Below are 21,418 nucleotides of genomic sequence, written 5' to 3' on the forward strand. Positions count from 1 at the left end.
TAGCTTAAATGAAATAAAATAAGAGTACTTTCATAAATGAAGTAGAAATACTCCTTGAAATAAGCTTTTTTGTTACCTGTATTTCTTCCACTGCACTATCACCAGCATTCAATACATATTCCAGCCAATGATGGACAAGTTCTTAAAAACACCATTAAAGAAAAAAATTTTTTTGCTTCTGAACCCTATTTCAAAGTTTTGAAGGTTGCAGTGTAGCTCTCTTGAGTTGGTGGTAGCATCATCATTCAGAAAAATCAGTGCCAATAAAACTACCTGCATCCACAAAAAATCTGTGATCTTAAGTGGTCTTGACAAAGCCTAGGTTTTGGTATTTTCTTCAAGCAATAAAACCTTGTGATGATATTTTATGGGCTAGCATTTCATTTTTGGTAATAATAGTGATCTCATGTTTTATTGTCTGTCATGTTGCTGCAAAGAAATTTCTCGCCTTCATTCTCATTGCATGACACAATTTGCCTGAAAATTTCAATTCCATCTATGTGCAAGGAATCAATTGCAAAACACTTCTGAACTTGAAAAATGTTAGTAAGAGGATCTTCTGAGAAGCCAATCTTAATAATTTCCCTTTGACTAATCTGTTCATCAATTTTTCTCATGTGAAACTCATTGGCTACTGTCAGGTTGTCACGGGATGATCACACAAATCAGTATACCATTTTTACAACTTTTGGTCCAATAACAGTATTCCGATAAGCTGTCATTGACAACCTACAATCAGTCATCAGTTTCAGTTGGAGAGACTTTTTCTGCAATTAAAAATCAATTATGTACATTCCATAATACTCAGCTGATGAATTCTCTCTGCAGGCTTTCATTTCACAAACAACAACAACACAAACTTTTCTTAAAACAACTTCATACTAACTGAAATGAAAGCACACAAAGAACCCATCCAACATTCTAAGTGCAGGTAATCCTCATCTTACAACATTCATTTAGTGACTATTTGAAGTTACAACAGCACAGAAAAAAAGTGACATGACCATTTTTCACACTTACAACTATTGAGACATCCCCATGGTCTCATGATCAAAATTTATTGGCAACTGACTCATATTTATGATGGCTGCAATATCCCAGGGTCACGTGATCCCCTTTTGCAAACTCCTGACAAGGTCAACGGGTAAAGCCACATTCACTTAACAATTGCAGGTACTCACTTAACAATCGTGGCAAGAGAGGTCATAAAATGGGGCAAAATAAATGTCTCACTTAACAACAGAAATTTTGGGCTTAATTGTGGTCGTAAATCGAGGACTACCTATACTGCCATCAGTTGGTGACTTGTAACATTGGAGACATTATTTTTCATTCAACCTTTGTGTGTACCTATACAATAATTAGAGAATTCTTAGGTTGTACATACCGGTACTATATGGGAAGGCTCACTACCAAACAGCTGCCCTTGGGAAGCTTGATTGTTGGTAAAATAGCTGCCATAGTGATTATGCTAGACTTACAACATCTATTTATTGGTGGGCAAATTAATGCTTCCCAACTCTCCATCACTTTCTTCTGTTGCTTTCTATATGCAAATATATATGTATTCATACAGCAGTGTCTGGAGCGAGGAGGTAATAATAATTGACTGAATCTGATGAAAACAGCATCCCACTGTAAAAACACAAACTTCATCTCTTTTGTATGTGTATCGTGCCTTTACACACAAATCCAAAAGGGGTAGAGTTCACAGCTCAACTGCACAAGCCTTTTGATTAAAGTGGCTGAAACCAATGAATGTCCATGCATCTATACATGCATGCCAGAATACCAGCCACCAAATAATTTTATTTTCTAAGGTTGCCTATATTATTGGAATGTAAGGCAGCCACAAGTACATTATTGGAAATAAAGATGATGCTAGAGATCTGGAATTTTCTCTGCAGCATGTTATCAATTCCATTTATTTTCTAAATTGAAAGACTTAAGAGGAAAAAAAAAGTTAGCTGGGATAGAAAGTCAGAAGGACAGGAAAAAAGCCTGTAGACCTACAGGCACTAGTTTACTTATCCTTGTTCTAGATCAGGGGTGTCAAACTCGATTTCATTGAGGGCCGCATTAGGGTTGTGTTTGACCTCAGGGCTGGGGAGGGCATGGCCACCTCGACGTCAGTCGTGTGATCAAATACCACTTTTGCTAATAGTTTGTTTTGCTAGCACTCTGCCAGCAAAAACGAAGCTCAGGTGGGCCATTCAAGCACCATTTTTGCTGGCAGAGGGCTGCAGGAGACTGTCACAGCTGAAAACAGAGCCTGGGAGGCTCCTCACAAACTTATAGTGACCAGACGTCCCGCTTTTGGCGGGGCAGTCCCGCTTTTTAACAATTTGTCATGCGTCCCGCGGCAATTCCAAAAAGTCCCGATTTTTTTTTGTTTCACTCCCATTCTGAAAATGGGAGGCGGCAACGCAAGAGGAGGAGGCGGAGAAGGGGGAGTGGCAGAGAAGGGGACGCGAGAGGGAGGAGAGACGCCGCTTGACTTCACCTGAGAGGAAGAGAAGAGCGGAGAGGAGAGGAGAGGAGAGCCGAGCCTGCCTGGAAGAGCCGAGAGGAGAGCCGAGCCTGCCTGGAAGAACGGAGAAGCAGCAGCCGCTCCTCCTCCTTCAGGCAGGTGGCAAGACTCAGCGCGCATGCGCAGCCCCCCCTCCGCCCCCCATCAATGGTGTCCCACTTTGCCATTGCTGAAATCTGGTCACTTTACACAAACTCCATTTTTCCTGGCAGAGGCACTGCAGGCCTATTCTTTGCTGTTTCCAGGTTGCCACATGGGCCAGATTTAAGCACCCCACAGGATGGATGTGGCTTACGGGCCTTGAGTTTGACACTACTGTTCTTGATTGACCACTGTCCAAAATGGATTTCAAGGAACATCACACTGAAATTTAGAAATACCCAAAAGAAAAAAAATATGAAATAATAAATAGTACAACCAACCAAGAATATAAGAATAGCTGTCAATAATGAGACACTTTAAAATATTTCAATCTAATACTAGAAGAAATATAACACCTTTGAAAGATATTATAAGGTAGAGGTCACTACCATAAAATGCTCTTTTCCACTATTGCTGGTCAAGCCCATAATCTGATAATCTTAATACATGACCTGGTAAAAAAGAAGATGCTTCAAGTATGTATTTAGAGGTACCTGCTACCACTGAGGAGTAGCTTCATGAGTAAATATGGTTCAGATTGTAAACTAAAAATAGCATTGTGTGAAAGAAGCATACTGATGTATTTTATTTTTGTCTCAACTTTTATGAAAAAAGGTAAGATGGAACTATATATGATGATTTTATAACCATTTAATTATATGTTTCCTCAAGAATTTTAAAAATTGTAATGTAGTGGAGATGGATAGAATTTTATCTGATATTATTTCTACAATCCTATTATAATACTGCAACTCAAAGAGTGCCTTGAGAATAAAGTTCAACAATAGAAACAATAAGTATTTGTGCTCATATATTAACTATAAATAGTTATAAACAAGTTCTTAGTCTGAGGTGGTGAAAAAGAATTTCCATTTCAAGTGTTTATTTTGTATTTTAAGAAAAAAATATTTCATCCATAGCAATCTGCTACTGGAAAAATGAGTGGCATGTTTCCCTCACATTGAAAAAAATATTTATATGATTTTGAGTTAGATAATCATTCATACACTAAATATAAAGTTTCTTAGTCACTCTGAGTGACTAAAGTCAAGTTTTTAAAACTATGTTTGGAAAAGCCCTATCATATCTCTATTACCTTTACTACTGGTTCGCAATGGGATCGTGCACGCTCACTTCGCTCATGCACGCACCGATGGTCTACCGGTGCATGTGCAGATGGTCTATGATGACATCTGGGGGGGTGGGTTGGTAGAGCCTGCCCCCGGTTTTACTACCGGTTCGCAAGAACCCATCAATGCTGTGTAGGCACTTCCAAGTAGCATACTTGGTTTCTAGCAACTACAATACTCAATGCAATTTATAAAGAGGTTTTCTTCGTGTCCTTTTGTTTCATTTCTCTCTGCAACTATAAAATAGGAATAGAATCACATCAAAGGGAGTTGTAGCATGCAAGATCTTACAAGATAATATTATTGCCCTTGAAAAACAATGGGAACTATTAACATCATTAGATTATTACCTAGGACCATGATGGCGAACCTATCATGCAGAGCCATATCGCCTGGCACACACCCGTTCCTCTTCCGGGTTTCTGGCATGCATGCACATATGACGATCAGCTGGCCTTTGTGCTTGCAGCAGTGCCAGAAACCAGAAAGGCTGGTCTTCCATTTTCCAGCTTGAGCATGTGTGCCGGCTAGCTGATTGGCGCATGCGCATGTGTGGCAGTAACCAGAAGACTTGCTTGCCAGGTCTCATGCCTGCGTGCCATAAACCAGAAGTACCTTATCACATACTTGTGATACAAGTACCACGGTGCACACATGCCCCCTGGGCAGCTCTTCTTCCTGGTGGTGGCCATGACAAGCGTGAGCACGTGCACAAAGTGCTCCCTTTTCAGCACTCGGTGCTGAAAAGGTTTGCCACCACTAACCTAGGATTTCAAATTTCCATCACAGAACTTTACAAGACTAAGTTATTTCCAGAGCTTCTAGAGTTGCTTTCTTCTACTTTTAGATTCATTCCAGGCTCAATTTTTTCTGAACTGAAACTGAACTGAAAGAGCTGAAACACTTTCTTTTTAACATCTTCCTAGCCCCATCAAGTCTAGGAATGAATCAACTTTGATCAATTTCCTGATTAGATTATAAGAAAACATCTTCTACAAAGTAATAAATTTGCCCATTGATGGAATTTTTGTCTTTCCATCTCCCAATTCATGAGCTTAAGCCAACAATTACTATATTCTCTCAACCATTACAGAAATTCAGTATCCCCTCCCCAAGCATCTTTGTGCATACATTGTTTATAGTTTATCACCCCTCACACACTTTTCTCCAAGCCTGCTACTATTAATAACATATAATCATATGATCATGATTACAGCTATTGGGAAAAATACCCAGCTATAAAATTGCCAACAGACTATCATTCCACCTATCAGTCACAGGGGCCTTTTATTGCAGCAGATAGTAGGGTAACTGGGAAGCTTGGGGGGATTTCAGTGTATTTGTTTATATTTTTTATAATTGTCCTTCCCTCACATCACTTCTCTCATAGCAATCTCAGAGTTTTCCCCCCAAACATCCAAATAAATGTGCAACACCCCTGCTCCACCAAACAAAAAAGCATTTAAAAAAACCCATGATTGAAAAGTGAAAATGTTAATGGTATAGAGCCTTGATGGCAAACCTATGGCACGCATGCCACAGGTGGCACGGGAAGCCATATCTGTGGGCACGTGAGCGTTGTCCTAGCTCAGTTCCAGCATGCATGTGCGCTCCAGCCAGCTGATTTTTGGGCCTTCTGGGCCCACCAGAAGTCAGGAAACAGGCCATTTCTGGCCTCCAGAGGGCCTCTGGGGGTTGGGGAAGGCTGTTTTCGCCCTCCCCAGTCTCCAAGAAAACGGGCCTCCCCAGGCACACCATGCCATTGCATGCCAAAAGCTGGGGTCATGCATGGGGTCGTGCACACATGCGCAGGGGGTGGGCGCATTGAATTATGGGTGTGGGCATGTGCACACATGACCCCCTGTGTTCCCCCAGTTTTTGGCACATGATGGCAAAAAGGTTAACCATCACTCGTGTAGAGTGTTCAATGACATTATGTTAGCATATATTAATTTATGTTACTTTTCCAAAACATTTATGTAAGTTGATTTCAGATATCCTACATCTCAACATTGATATGCTTTGATCTGTAGCTGTCAAGTGTTTCAGCTGATACACACTTAAAACTGACTTTATTTTAATGGTGTACACTGATTGGCACTAGCCACGGAATCTTAAGATCCTTTCACTTTAGCTTGTTTTTATCCGTACAGCAAATCTCTTTTATTGTTTGTTCTGATATCGTCATCTAGTTTAATATTAGTTTTAAATCCTAGCCAAATTGAAATGCCATGGTTAACTGTGAACACATTTAAACACTGAAGTGAAGTGAAGGTATGAGTGGAAAAATTGCTTCAAAAATAAGGAGAACTGCGATGAGATTGAAACAAGTCGATCCTAATTATAGTTATTTCCCTGCTATTGATTTGATTCATGTTTACTTATATTTTTACAGATGCTACAAACAATATTTTATGATTTACAGACTATATCATTTCATCTGTCCTGAATATTTCTCCAGAAATTGAAAATAATGTTAACTGTGGTCACAAAAAAAGTTAGCATTATCCCTGTACCAATTTTAAAACATAGATGTCCTAATATGGGAGAGTTTAGCAAAAAATCTACACCACAACTTTATGATTCCTCCTTCTATTTTGGTTATGCACTTTTTCAGCAATTCATGCAAACCAACTTCATCTTGTCTCTGTACTATTTTGAGAGGACATAACATAATCACACCTGGAAGCAAAGTTTCCCATTGAAAATATTTCACTTTCTAAATTTGGAATCTGTCTAAGTATTATGCTAGAGGGCACTGTGTTGCAAGAGACTGGCTTGGGGGGGAGGGAGGAGTTGAAAAGACTTGGAACAATTAAAAATTCTGTTTGTATGGGTGGGGTTGTCAGTTACTCATGATGTCTGTTTTTGCTAAATTCCAGATCAGACTGTCCCTAAGCCACCTGTCATAACCTATTTAGTTGGCTTTTTCTGACTCTAGTTCATAGTGTGGAAGACCTGAAATCAGTTCCCTAAAGATGAATTTACTGACCTTAGCATACAGAATACTATTATACAATTTTAAATGGGTTTTTAAAAAATATCACAGGAGTTCTGGGATCTAAAGAAAAGTCTAATGTTTAGTGGATTGTTTGTTTGTTTGTTTGTTTGTTTGTTTGTGTAAGGGAACCCACCTCTTTGCCAAGGTACAGATGTTTTATCATGTTTTGTGTCTTTGGAGAAAATTTTTATCTATGTGTTTTCGTATCACAGCTGCTCTCTTTCCATTTTTCTACATAGGTGCACGTGCATCATTTTATTTCCATCATGTGTCTCATATGACCCAGAATTATCATATTGACAGGGATTTCCTGGAGGTATCAGACATCATTAGATCTATTTGAAATCTACATGCTTTATGGCAGGGGTGTCAAACTTGTATCACCACGGAGTCATCACATATGCAACTTTTTTCCCCTTCGTTAAACCGGACATGGGCATGGCCAGCACGTGACGCATCTTGGCCCATGGGCTGTGAGTTTGACACCCCTGCTTTATGGGATGTATCCTTTAGTAAGGCTTAGTCAGCTGCTAGTGGTAGGGAAACATGGAGGGGAATCCTGGAAAAGGGAAGAAACCCAATTCATTTATCTTTAAATATATAATGTATATATGAAGGAATATATGGAATAAATTAATGGCTGCATTCTATATTATATTTTACAGTGTATTACCAAATTCACACCCAGCAAAAACTTGAGTCTTGTCTAACTTGCATGCTTTTACCAGTGCTGGGAAAGAAGCAACTTGTTAGCTAAACTCTTTTTTTCTCCTGATAAAGCTGTGGATCTCCTGTGGTTTCACACTGTGTCTTGGCATATGAATCCCTCAGTAACAGTTTCAGGCCACATTAAAAAGAAGCAATGCCATTAGCTGTTACTCTTACACAAAGGTCTAATTCTCTGAATTATTACAAGATAGCTTTTCTGAGAGTTTAGAATGCATGTGAGCTACAATTTATTTGCAGTTACAAAAGTTGATGATAAAGCCTCCATAAATGCATTCTCTGTACTGATATTCTTCATAAATTATCCTCTGGAAGAAAATTGCTTCTGTGGCTAATTTTCACTGTTCTGCTAATTTATACAATTTCAACAATCTCTCAACTTCTGTGAAGTTAGAGAAGCACCGAGTCACTTTCTAATCTACATGTAAGAAGCAGGTGAAATTCCACAACCAGAGGGATAAAATCAAGATTACGTAAAGTATTAATACAACTTTATAATGCCTTGATAAGGCCACACTTGGAATATTGCATTCAGTTTTGGTCACCACGATGTAAAAAAGATGCTGAGACTCTAGAAAGAGTGCAGAGAAGAGCAACAAAGATGATTAGGGGACTGGAGGCTAAAACATATGAAGAACGGTTGCAGGAACTGGGTATGTCTAGTTTAATGAAAAGAAGGACTAGGGGAGATATGATAGCAGTGTTCCAATATCTCAGGGGTTGCCACAAGAAGAGGGAGTCAAACTATTCTCCAAAGCACCTGAGGGTAGAACAAGAAGCAATGGATGGAAACTAATCAAGGAGACAAGCAGCTTAGAACTAAGGAGAAATTTCCTGACAGTTAGAACAATTAATGAGTGGAACAACTTGCCTACAGAAGTTGTGAATGCTCCAACACTGGAAATTTTTAAGAAAATGTTGGATAACCATTTGTCTGAAGTGATGTAGGGTTTCCTGCCTGGGCAGGGGGTTGGACTAGAAGACCTCCAGGGTCTCTTCCAACTCATTGTTGTTGTTGTTGTTGTTGTTGTTGTTATCCATGTCTAGTATTACATATTATTTCTTTGTTTTCAATCTTTATATATTTGCATCGAGTAAAACCCTTTTCTTCCTATAGATCTGCAATTGGTGGTTCTGATTGCTCCACCAACAGTCCTGAGTCTTGTAGCCCATTTGTCACTAGATGTTCATTTGCCCAGATGTTCAGCAAGTCCAACACCTAGTGTGGTCCTTGTTGTCCTGGAAAAAGACAGATCCAGTATGGGTTTTTGTAAATTATGTCTTGCTTATGGGATTGGGAATGGCTCCTCTGATGAGACCTGTCCAGTATGGTTGAACTGCTGACATGGTTCTGATCTTCTTCAGAGCACACAAGCTCCATGACGATGTCATGATAATGCTTTTGGGGGAGGGTGTCAAGATTTACCAGTATCTTTAAGGACAGGGGGCAACGTTTAAAAATCTGATTTCTTCTCTCTTTCTTTTTTACTGTGTTTCTGACATAAATCCACACTATAAATTGCCTTTAAGGAAAATACATTTGATGTAAAATCTAATTTAGCTATATATTTTTCTGGTTTCAGTGGAATATTTCATAATCATTCTGTGAAGAGGGAGAAATGATCTAAGGATTGTAGGTGGGGAACAAGTGCATCAGCTATTGAACGAATTACAGAAAACTGTTGAGCTACTTGGACATCTAGTGTGACAATTGGGCAAATAGAGGAAAGGGAGGAGAAGGAAATGCCAGAGAGGGAACTGGCATGTTTGGGTTTCTAACAGCTTGGAAGTGAACATTAGGATTAGAGCTGTATGCCATATAATTTAAATACTCTTTTCATTATGCATCCATATATATATGCATCCATATATAAATATCTACAAATTCCCCAAAGTAATTATAAGTTCTGAACTAGCCAGGGAGCTGGTCATATCACTCTCCCTTTTATTTATTTATTTTTTCACATTTATTTAATATTGGAAGAGCTACTTTAATATTGAAGCATTCAAAATGCATTAAAGACTTCAATAATTTATTTATTATGAAACAAACAGATTTCAGATAAATCTGATATGGTACTTCAGAAAGGCTATGAAAAAATAGAATCCTTGGAGACCTTACGTCTGGAATAAACAAGGGGTAGGATGGTTAAAAGTCGATGATTTCTTTTCCTTTTCGTTCCTTTGTGTGAATAATCTTTGCCTTACAAATCTATTGAAATTAAAATGCCTGAAACGCTTCGTATTTTAAAGAGTACTTCCAAACAACTCATTGACATTGGATTTGCTGATGAAATTTATGAGAAGGCATATAATAGCTTCAGTTGAAGCTGTAACTTACAAAAGCATCTTGAAATAAATGTTGTTTCCTATGTTATGAAGAAAAAGGTTTCAAAGACTTTTGAAGGAGCACAAGTATCTTCCATAATATATGCAATATGTGACATAGATAGATGATAGATAGATAGATAGATAGATAGATAGATAGATAGATAGATAGATAGATAGATAGATAGATAGATGATAGGTAGGTAGGTAGGTAGGTAGATAGGTAGATAGATAGATAGATAGATAGATAGATAGATAGGTAGATAGATAGGTAGATAGGTAGATAGATAGATAGATAGATAGATAGATAGATAGATAGATAGATAGATAGATAGATAGATAGATAGATAGATAGATAGACAGACAGACAGACAGACAGACAGACAGACAGACAGACAGACAGACAGACAGACAATCTTATACACTTATTATTTTAAGTTCAAAATATATCCATCCAACATTGTTGGCTAATATAGTGGCTAATAAAGCTCCCCTGATTTGCGATCTTATTCAGGGGGAGTCTGCGGACCTTATGGGCATTACGGAGACCTGGTTGGGCCCAGAGGGGGGGGTTCCCCTTGTTGAGCTTTGCCCTCCAGGTTTCCGAGCATTTCATCAGCCGAGGGTCCAAGGTAGGGGTGGGGGGGTGGCGGTTGTCATTAAGGAAGATCTAGAGCCGAGGGAGGCCACTGTCCCTCAGATTGCCGGCTGTGAATCCCTCTATGTGAGGTGGGGCCATAGGAATCAGTTGGGCTTGTTGATCGCGTACCTGGCTCCTTGCTGCGTGACCACAGCCCTGCCCGAGCTGTTGGAGGTACTTGCCGCGGTGGCGGTTAAGAACCCCAGACTTATAGTCATGGGGGATTTCAACCTACCATCAGCTGGCTTGTTATCGACTGCAGCTCGGGAGTTCCAGGCTTCCATGATGGCCTTGGACCTGATTCGAGTAAATGATAGCCCTACACACATGGGGGGAGGCACGCTGGATTTGATTTATATCTCTGGACAGTGGTTAAATGATCTGGAGTTAGGTGATTTAGTAACAGAACCTATGTCATGGTCCGATCATTTTCTCCTTCGCCTAGACTTCCGAACCGCCACTCACCATCGCAGGGAGACGGAACCTATACGTTGGTTCCGTCCCAGGCGCCTGATGGACCCTGAGAGGTTCCTGACGGAGCTTGGGCCATTCCCTGAGGATCTGGCCCACGGCACGACTGAGGAACTAGTCGCGGCCTGGGAACAGGCCGCGGCTGGGGCCCTGGACCGTGTCGCGCCTTTGCGGCCTCTGACCCGGCGCAGATCTCGTCCGGCCCCTTGGTTCTCTGAGGGGCTGAGGGAGATGAAACGCCGGAGAAGATGCCTAGAGAGCACCTGGAGGTCCAGTCGTTCCGAAGCTGATCGGACACTAGTTAGGTCCTATTCTAGGACCTACCTGGTGGCAATGAGGGAGGCGAGGCGTTCCTACGCCTCCACCCTCATTGCGTCGGCAGATAACCGCCCGGCCACCCTGTTTGGTGACCGCTCCCTCCTTCATCAGGAGGTGCGGGATGACCCTTGCAGGGACGTGCCGAGGAGTTTAGTGGTTATCTATCGATAAAATCGCTCAGCTCCGGGATGGTCTGGACCGAAATTGGGATGATCAAGCGAGGAGAGGAGGCACGTCTTGTTGAGCCTGTTTGGGATGAGTTTGACCCTGTGGCTCCGAGGGCGTGGACAGGTTGTTGGGGAGGCTTCACGCCACTACATGTTTACTGGACCCCTGTCCTTCCTGGCTGGTACTGGCCACTCAGGAGGTGACACGAGGCTGGCTCCAGAGGATTATTAATGCTTCTTTGCTGGATGGGGTTTTCCCTGCCGCCTTGAAAGAGGCGGTGGTGAGACCCCTCCTCAAGAAGCCCTCTTTGGACCCAGCTATTTTGGGTAATTACCATCCAGTCTCCAACCTTCGCTTTGTTGCGAAGGTTGTAGAGAGTGCTGTGGCGCGACAGCTACCCCAGTACCTGGATGAATCCATCTATCTAGACCCGTTCCAGTCCGGCTTCCGACCCGGATACAGCACGGAGACAGCTTTGGTCGCATTGGTGGATGATCTCTGGAGGGCCAGGGACAGGGGTTATTCCTCTGCCCTGGTTCTATTAGATCTCTCAGCGGCTTTTGATACCATCGACCATGGTATCTTGCTGCGCCGGTTGGGGGGATTGGGATTGGGAGGCACCGTGTATCGGTGGTTCTCCTCCTATCTCTCCGACTGGTCGCAGACGGTGTTGACAGGGGGGCAGAGGTCGACCGCGAGGTGCCTCACTTGTGGGGTGCCGCAGGGGTCGATTCTCTCGCCCCTTCTGTTCAACATCTACATGAAGCTGTTGGGTGAGATCATCAGTGGCTTCGGGGTGAGTTACCAGCTGTACGCTGACGACACTCAGCTGTACTTTTTCACCCCGGGCCACCCCAATGAAGTTGTTGAAGTGCTGTCCCGGTGTTTGGAAGCCGTACGGGTCTGGATGGGGAGAAACAGGCTCAAGCTTAATCCCTCCAAGACGGAGTGGCTGTGGATACCGGCATCCCGATTCAGTCAGCTGCAGCCGCAGCTGACTGTTGGAGGCGAGTTATTGGCCCCAAAGGATAGGGTGCGCAACTTAGGTGTCCTCCTGGATGAACGGCTGTCGTTTGAAGACCATTTGACGGCCGTCGCCAGGAGTGCCTTCCACCAGGTTCGCCTGGTTCGGCAGTTGCGCCCCTTCCTTGATCGGGATGCCTTGTGCACAGTCACTCACGCGCTCGTTACCTCTCGCTTGGATTATTGTAATGCTCTCTATATGGGACTCCCCTTGAAGTGCACTCGGAGGCTTCAGTTAGTCCAGAATGCAGCTGCGCGGGTGATAGAGGGAGCTTCGCGTAGCTCCCACGTAACACCACTCCTGCGCAGACTGCACTGGCTACCTGTGGCCTTTCGAGTGCACTTTAAGGTGTTGGTTACGACCTTTAAAGCGATCCATGGCTTAGGGCCTGGGTACTTACGGGACCGCCTGCTGTTACCGTATGCCTCCCACCGACCCGTACGCTCTCACAGAGAGGGACTCCTCAGGGTGCCGTCCGCCAAGCAATGTCGGCTGGCGGCCCCCAGGGGAAGGTCCTTCTCTGTGGGGGCTCCCACACTTTGGAACGAACTTCCCCCGGGCTTACGCCAAATACCTGACCTTCGGACCTTCCGCTGTGAACTGAAGACACATCTTTTCATTCGCGCGGGGCTGGCTTAAATTTTAAATTTTAAATTTTAAATTACATAAATTTTATCGATTTTAAATTTTTTACTAATTTTAAATGGGGTTTTGGTTTTTATAAATTTTTAAAGTTCTAGGCTAATTATAATAAGTTTTTTAATTTGCATTTTAAATTGTATACTGTAGTGTCTGTATTTTATTGTTGCCTGTACACCGCCCTGAGTCCTTCGGGAGAAGGGCGGTATAAAAATCAAATAAATAATAATAATAATAATAACACATATCCAAGTGTTACAAAGTAGTTTCCATTCATGCCAGAAAGGGCACCATAAAATTTAGGAAAAGCCCAAGGTTTATGGAAGCCCGTACATGCTATACAGTCATGTACAAATATACATAACACACAATCCTTAAAAGTAAAATACTGTAAGGAAAAATGGAACCCAATGCAGTCCAATTAGAATTGAATGTTCTCAGTAGTGAGTAAAAATGCTGGTCGTTATTGAAAAGGCTGGGAAGTAGAAGGCTAAGGGTAATTTCATGCCAGTTTTTTTTTTTTAATTTACTTCAGAATCATCTCCAAACCTAATCAATAGGATAGTGACATCTGGTTTGGGAAGCTAAGTAAATTTTCTTTTCATTCTATACTATTTTATTGGAAACAGGGATGTGCAAGACCAACCTATGCACTAAATACCTGGCTTGGAATGACTCATGTCTGAAGCAAAATATGCACAATGCAGATAGTTTAGTCTATGCATGGTATGTAACAGAGCTGGTTAGTTTCAGGTAAAGTGGTTGGGGAGAACCAGGAAAAAAGCCAAGTATAGTAACAGTTGAGGAAACAGAGAGGAAGGAAGGCCCTGGGAAAATGAAAGGATAAGTGAGTTAGTGGAATAGAAGTAGTCTCCATTTAGCAAGTAGCTCAGTTAGTTATTTTGCAAATATGATGCTGTAAATGTTAATAAATGGCAATAAAAGAAATTCTGACCAATTTGCACCCAAAATTCTGTGCCTAACAGCAATACATGCCAGAATAATGTACTTTGAGTTATATAGAGTATGTAGGTCAATATATATTCTTCCCTTACTAGAGAGATTGCCAGGGAGGACAGATGACTTTTATGTAGGCTTCCTCCTCCAAGACTCAAACCTGGCTATCACGCGTGCAATGGTAAAATTCTGTGTCACTGCAATGTCTACAAGAAAAAAAATGGTTACAGAATTATAAATGTCAACTTGTGCCAATTTTTTGGAGATATCTAGAACAATTTTTGGAAAAACACATTTACTCACATACTTATCAGCTCTCCACTCATGTAAATTAGGGAGTGACGCTAACCAGAGGTGGGTTTCAGCAGGTTCTGACCAGTTCTGGAGAACCGGCAGCGAAAATTTTAAGTAGTTCGGAGAACCGGTAGTAAAAATTCTGACTGGCCCCGCCCCCATCTATTCTCTGCCTCCTAAATCCCAGCTGATCAGGAGGAAATGGGGATTTTGCAGTATCCCTCCCCTAGAGTAGGGAGGGAATGGAGATTTTGCGGTATCCTTCCCCTGTCGTGCCCACCAAGCCACGCCCACCATGCCATATCCACCAAGCCACACCCACAGAACCGGTAGTAAAAAAAATTGAAACCCACCACTGACCTAATGGTTTGAGATCATGTATTTTCCTAACAGGGATGTTATTATTCACGATTAATGTTAGTATTATTTTTAAGTTATTGTATGTCTTGCTGGTCGATGACCGTAATAAAGTTATATTCATGCCAGAATAAGAATAATACTAGTTCACCTAAAACTAATTGAAACAGTGATTTTCACAGAATATCCCCTCCCTCCCTCTCTCTCACATACACATACACACTCACACACACAAAACACACTTTCTTGCTCTTACTGTCTCTTTCTCTCTCTCCTTCACTTCATCCAACCAAAACATACCCAAGTGTTGCAAATTTGTTGCCATTCATGCCAGAAAAGATACCACAACACTTAAGAAAATCCCCAAGTTTATACATCCTATACATGCACCCACAAATAAACATTTACATCTTAATGACCATTTTTCTGAACTAAATGCAGTTGCTAAACAAGGGCTGCCTGTATGGAGTATATACTGAATTATTACAATGGTTTCAGGTAGATACATTAGTATATTGTTATTATGGTAGTAGCTGAAGAAAGAAAATGAAGGCATTGGCAAGATATTATAGACCAGTGGGATATGCCATACTGGGATATCAGTGACAGTTGATTGGAGGGAGAAAAGGCATTGGGAAGATCCAGAATAAGTGAGGCAGTGAGAAATGCCATGCTAGGAGCTACTTGAGGGAAAACAGAAAGAGAAATGTGTGCAGTAGCCTCAGTCTATTCTCTTTGTTCAGAGTGTTTCATTCAGAGCAACTGAAGTATGCTGTGTTTTGACCATCTGTCTGAGATGATGTAGGGTTTCCTGCCTGGGCAGGGGGTTGGACTAGAAGGCCTCCAAGGTCCCTTCCAACTCTGTTATTGTTACTTTGTTACTTTGATTCTGGAAAACCATGACTGTTTCAAAATGATTTGACAGAAAATTTGGAATATGGTGGCTATGTGTTATTGAGCAGAAAAGAAAGAATGAGCACTGGTTTCTTGTGGTGTTCTTTGTGTTTCAAGAGAAGTTGGTTTCAAACTGAGGAACCGAAGGATATACCAGGGGTGTCATACTGGTGGCCCACAGGCCGATGCGTCACACGCAGGCCGCGCCCACTCCAGGATCGTGAAATGTCATGTGACAGCAATGTGACTTGGTGAATTTGACACCCGTGATACAGCCCATAGTGGTGTGGAAGTATCTAGAGAGAATGAAATTGATTACCTACAAACAGAACATGAGCATAATGGAGTAAAACAACGAACAAGAGTTCAGTAATATGTTGCAGACCCCTTTTATCCAGAAAGATTCAATTTCACTTTCATGAGCCAGATGTTTTCCACTTTCAAGCATAGCATTGCCAGTTGCAAAACAGCTAATAACTTTTTAGCAACTGGAAAAAAATTGCCTTTCTTCTTCCCTTTGCTGTTTTTGTTTCTCCGCTTCTTTTTTTCTTTTTTTCACACTGTAGTATAAGTGTTTAATACGCCTTCTATGAATATTCATGAATGAAGTAGTGTTAAATTGCTGTAACTTTTTGCTTTTGCATTTTTTACATAAAAAGTGCACAAAAGTGCTGTTTTAATTTAGATCTCTAGTATTATCCTCTATGAGGATAATATTTTATGCCTAATATTTTTCGGACAGAGATTTCTAGCATAAAGTTGAGCATCTGTTTCCTCATCATTGTGGAATTTCCCTTCCCCATCCCCCTTACATTTTTCAAATACTGTAAAGTATAATGACAAGAGGATAGCAGATATACAGCCAGAAGCAAATATCACATCACTCAAAAATTTTCCTGTTTCTCCTGCATTAAGAGCATGTAATGATCAAGAGGAAACTGAAACACCTTTCCGTGATCTTTACCTTGCCAAATATTCTACATTAATGCCAAATTTAAGAGAGAATCCACTGCTATAGGTGAAATCCTTCATCAATTTTAGTGTGAAATGTAAGTAGATTCTCAAACCATAGCTAGGGAAGTTAAGAGGTAAATGGGACAGGTAGCTTGTATGCAGGGCCATCTTCAGTGTAATATTGAATGCTTACTGGAACAGAAAGACCAAATATGCATTGAATGGAATGGAATGGAATGGAATGGAATGGAATGGAATGGAATGGAACGGAATGGAATAGAATAGACTTCTTTATTGGCCAAGTGTGATTGGACACACAAGGAATTTGTCTTCGGTGCATAAGCTCTCACTGCACATAAAAAATACATTCATCAAGAATCATAAGATACAACCCTTAGTGATAGTGGTCTCATCCGTGGTCTCATCCCAAAATCCCCAAAGCTTTAACCAAAGACTATCTACTGTTGACCTCACCCCATTCCTAAAAGGTCTGTAAGGGGCGTGCATAAGAGCACCAGCATGCCTACCATTCCTGTCCTAATGTTCCCTTTGGTTGTATTTAATTTGTATGGTTATTCCATGCTTATACTTATATATATTGTTATGTTTGACAAAATAAATAAATAAATAAATAAATAAATAAAATAGTCATAAGATACTAAATGAGCAATCAAATCATACTAGGAAACTAAATAAAACAATATAAATCGTAAAGATACAAGCAACAAGGTTATAGTCATAAGTAGGAGGAGATAGATAATAGGAAGAATGAGTAATACAGTCTTAGTAATAGTTTGACAGTGTTGTGGGAATTAATTGTTTAGCAGAATGATGGCATGGAGGAAAATGCTGTCCTTGTGTCTAGGTGTTCTGGTGTGCAATGCTCTATAACATCATTTTGAAGGTAGAAGTTGAAACTATTTATGTCCAGGATGTGAGGGGTCTGTAGATATTTCCTCTTTTAATAAAGTTAAATATATTAACTTTGTGCTTATAAATTAAAAGTAGGAAACTCCTGGAATAAAATATGCTTTTATTAATATCTTTTTAGCAAATGTTTCTAACACAGTGTTATAAGGGCATTTTTTTCAGTGTAAGAACATGGAGGGATAAATTAATTTATTGTCTTATTTGTATCACCTAAATGTACTTTTGATAAGTGAACTGCCACAGAACATCATGAGAACTGATGATCATGCAGGTACTTAGTGAAACAGCACTTGTTTAATATTTATCATCTGCAGGGCTGGCTAGTCATATTCGACAAATGTTTTCTAAGGCATCATGGATGGTGTACTCTTCAGTGAAAAAACAGTGCTATCAGAACACTGAACTTGCAGTGCTCACAGCTCTCCTAATGAGGCTTCCTACTATGGGGTGCTTTTCTTCTTTGCTGCTACAAACCACTCCATATTCCTCAAGGCTATGTTGGCTGGGAATGATGGAATTGACATTCAATACATCTGTAGGTCACAGGTCAGAGAAGATTGAATTAAATGTGTGAAGTGATACATAGGGCTACAAGAATGAGACAGAGTAGTGGTTCGTATATGTCAGTGAGAAGACAGCAGCACTGAGAAATTGTGGACACAGCTTTTGGCACCATGTGATCTTTCCTGCACATATAAAATTTGCCTGCTATTTGCCATCCATTTTTCAAGGAGAATTCATTTTTCAGCCCAGTATGTATGCTAAAGTTTAAACTAAAGTTTAATGAGGTAGTGGAAGTGCCTTCAAGCCATCAGCCAACCCATGGTTGCTTATGCTAATTGGTGGAGCCAGATCTTGACACTCTTCTGGAAAACCATGGCTTCAGTATGCAGAATGAGCAGGGTTGAAGGACAGTATCTTTTCTTTTACCTTAAGTAAAAACAAATCTCAACCAGTTCTTCTTCTGTTCAGTTTTCACAAGACTATGTGAAGCCAGGTTCACAAACAAGTTCACCACAGAGTGTAAGAGATTGTGTTTGTGAGAAGAAGTTTGAGCATCGAATCCAATTCATATCATACCAATCATTATGTATGAAATATATTTCATTAATTATTTTCCTTTCAGGCTAGGTTTGCATTTTTAGGAGCAGTTTAGATACTAATGCTGTACAAATAAATTTAGAATGATCTGGTTAGGAAATATTTTCCATACCCCAGTCTGAAAAACAGAATATAAGAGAAGCAATGCAGCAAACAACCCTCCGTGCCAATAGTTTGCTGCCAATCTCAGCCTTGGCCACCTGAAGCAGCTTCATCACTCTGCCTGACTCTAGTTGCTTGAATTCCTTTTGACCAGCCATGTTAGCAACTGACAGGCAAAACATAAGTTTTAACTCTGAATCACCGACAATGTGATTCAATTGCAATAATTTTTGCAATTATTGCAAAATATTTAAAAACAATCTGGTTCATTTCTACTTTGGTCAACTTTATTTCTCTATATCAGCACTTTACTCTCTCTTTCATCTGAAAATACCTGTCATGTCTACAAGATAACCCCATTCCCGTTAAAGACCTTGGAGTTTTCATGTCAAATGATCTAAGTGCCAAAGCCCACTGCAACTACATAGCAAAAAAAGCTCTAAGAGTTGTAAACCTAATCTTGCGTAGCTTCTTTTCCAAAAACACCACACTACTAACCAAAGCATATAAAACATTTGCTAGACCAATTCTAGAATACAGCTCGCCTGTTTGGAACCCTCACCACATCTCTGACATCAATACAATTGAACGTGTCCAGAAATATTTTACAAGAAGAGTTCTCCATTCCTCTGAAAACAACAAAATACCTTATCCCACCAGACTTGAAATCCTAGGCTTAGAAAACTTGGAACTCCGTCACCTACGACAAGACCTAAGTTTAACTCACAGAATCATCTATTGTAATGTCCTTCCTGTTAAAGACTACTTCAGCTTCAATTGCAATAATACTAGAGCAGTGTTTCTCAATTTTGACAACTTGAAGAGGTATGGACTTCAATTCCCAGAATTCCCCAGCCAGCACAGCTGGCTGGGGAATTCTAGGTGTTGAAGTCCACACCTCTTCAAGTTGTCAAAATTGAGAAACTCTGTACTAGAGCAACCAATAGATTTAAACTTAATGTCAACCGCTTTAATCTAGATTGCAGAAAATATGACTTCTGTAACAGAATCATCAGTGCTTGGAATACTTTACCTGACTCTGTGGTCTCTTCCCATAATCCTAAAATCTTCAACCAAAAACTGTCTACTATTGACCTCACCCCATTCCTAAGGGGACCATAAGGGGCGTGCATAAGCGCACAAAACGTGCCTACCGTTCCTGTCCTATTGTTTTTCTTTTCTTCTTCCTATATGCATATATACTTATACCTCCTTATATTTACCCATATATGTGTTTATATATTATATAATCTTTTTGTATGATACCTACATATATTGTTATGACAAAATAAAATAAATAAAATAAATAAATAAAATAGATAAAGAAGTATCTATGATACTATTCTTGTATTTAAGAGAAAAACAAGTGCAGTAAGTTTATTATATTTCAATTTGGTCTTTATGAGAAACAATGAGTGATTTTCGAGATCTTAACATAACATAACATAATAACAGAGTTGGAAGAGACCTTGGAAGTCTTCTAGTCCAACCCCCTGCCCAGGCAGGAAACCTTACACTATTTCAGACAAATGGCTATCCAACATCTTCTTAAAAACATCCAGTGTTGGAGCATTCACAACTTCTGCAGGCAAGTTGTTCCACTTATTGATTGTTCTAACTGTCAGGAAATTTCTCCTAAGTTCTAAATTGCTTCTCTCCTTGATAAGTTTCCACCCATTGCTTCTTGTCCTGCCTTCATCTTGCCAGGGTTAGTTCTCAGAAGACTTTTAATCGGGTTTCATAATTTATCAATTTGTCCTACTAGGCTATGGTTGTATTGAAAATTATTTGGAAGAAGTGATCCAGACTTTGAATATAAATGTAAAATCACTATGTTATTCATTGATGGATGCTTATCTTTTGGAAGGCTTTTGCATGAGTGTGAAAAAGGTGTGACTGTTTTAATAAATCAAATTGTTAAAGCAATATATATTTGAAGCAACTCTTAAAGCTAGTCGGGGCCGGTTTAGCTCACGCTGGTAAAGCCTGTTATTAAGGCTTATTAAGAACACAGTAGCCTGCAATTACTGCAGGTTCGAGCCCGGCCCAAGGTTGACTCAGCCTTCCATCCTTTATAAGGTAGGTAAAATGAGGACCCAGATTGTTGGGGGGGCAATAAGTTGACTTTGTAAAAAATATACAAATAGAATGAGACTATTGCCTTATACACTGTAAGCCGCCCTGAGTCTTCGGAGAAGGGCGGGGTATAAATGTAAACAAAAAAAAAAAAGCTGAAAAAGCTCACAGTTTTATAAAATGTACTGTAATGAAAACTGCTGCACATCCAAAGTGCTTCTTCCAAATAATTTTTAACCAGTGGACAGCCCTAATATTTGTCACTCAAAATCTATATAGAAGGCTTAAATATATAAGACCCTGAAAAGACTAGCATGAGGGAAAAAAGAAATCATATTGAATTTCACCTAATAACCCAGTACAAATTTTCACATCCTATTAAGGAGAATATGCAAAATTATTACCATATGAAGGAAGCATCCTTCTCTATAGGTGCAATTGCATCGTATCAAAAAGCTTAAGGTTATAAGCTGTTTCCGTTTGGATGTCTACAACTATATTAGGACTTCCTGCCCACATTGACTGCAGCCTTTTTTTAAAAAGGAAAAATGACAAGGTTTTTTTTTCTCCTGACTAGATCCATGTGTAGCTCAAGTTATTATGGGTGGAAAGAAGAGTTTTGTATATAAGAATACAA

General features: G+C 40.2%; 1 protein-coding gene across 1 annotated transcript in view; it reads left to right on the forward strand.

The window, feature by feature from the left end:
* Positions 1-21,418, forward strand: part of SYN3 (synapsin III) — a 233,573-nt gene that overhangs the window by 95,778 nt on the left and 116,377 nt on the right. The window lies entirely within an intron of this gene.

Source organism: Ahaetulla prasina, chromosome 7, assembly GCF_028640845.1.
Source record: "Ahaetulla prasina isolate Xishuangbanna chromosome 7, ASM2864084v1, whole genome shotgun sequence".
Lineage (NCBI taxonomy): Eukaryota > Metazoa > Chordata > Lepidosauria > Squamata > Colubridae > Ahaetulla > Ahaetulla prasina.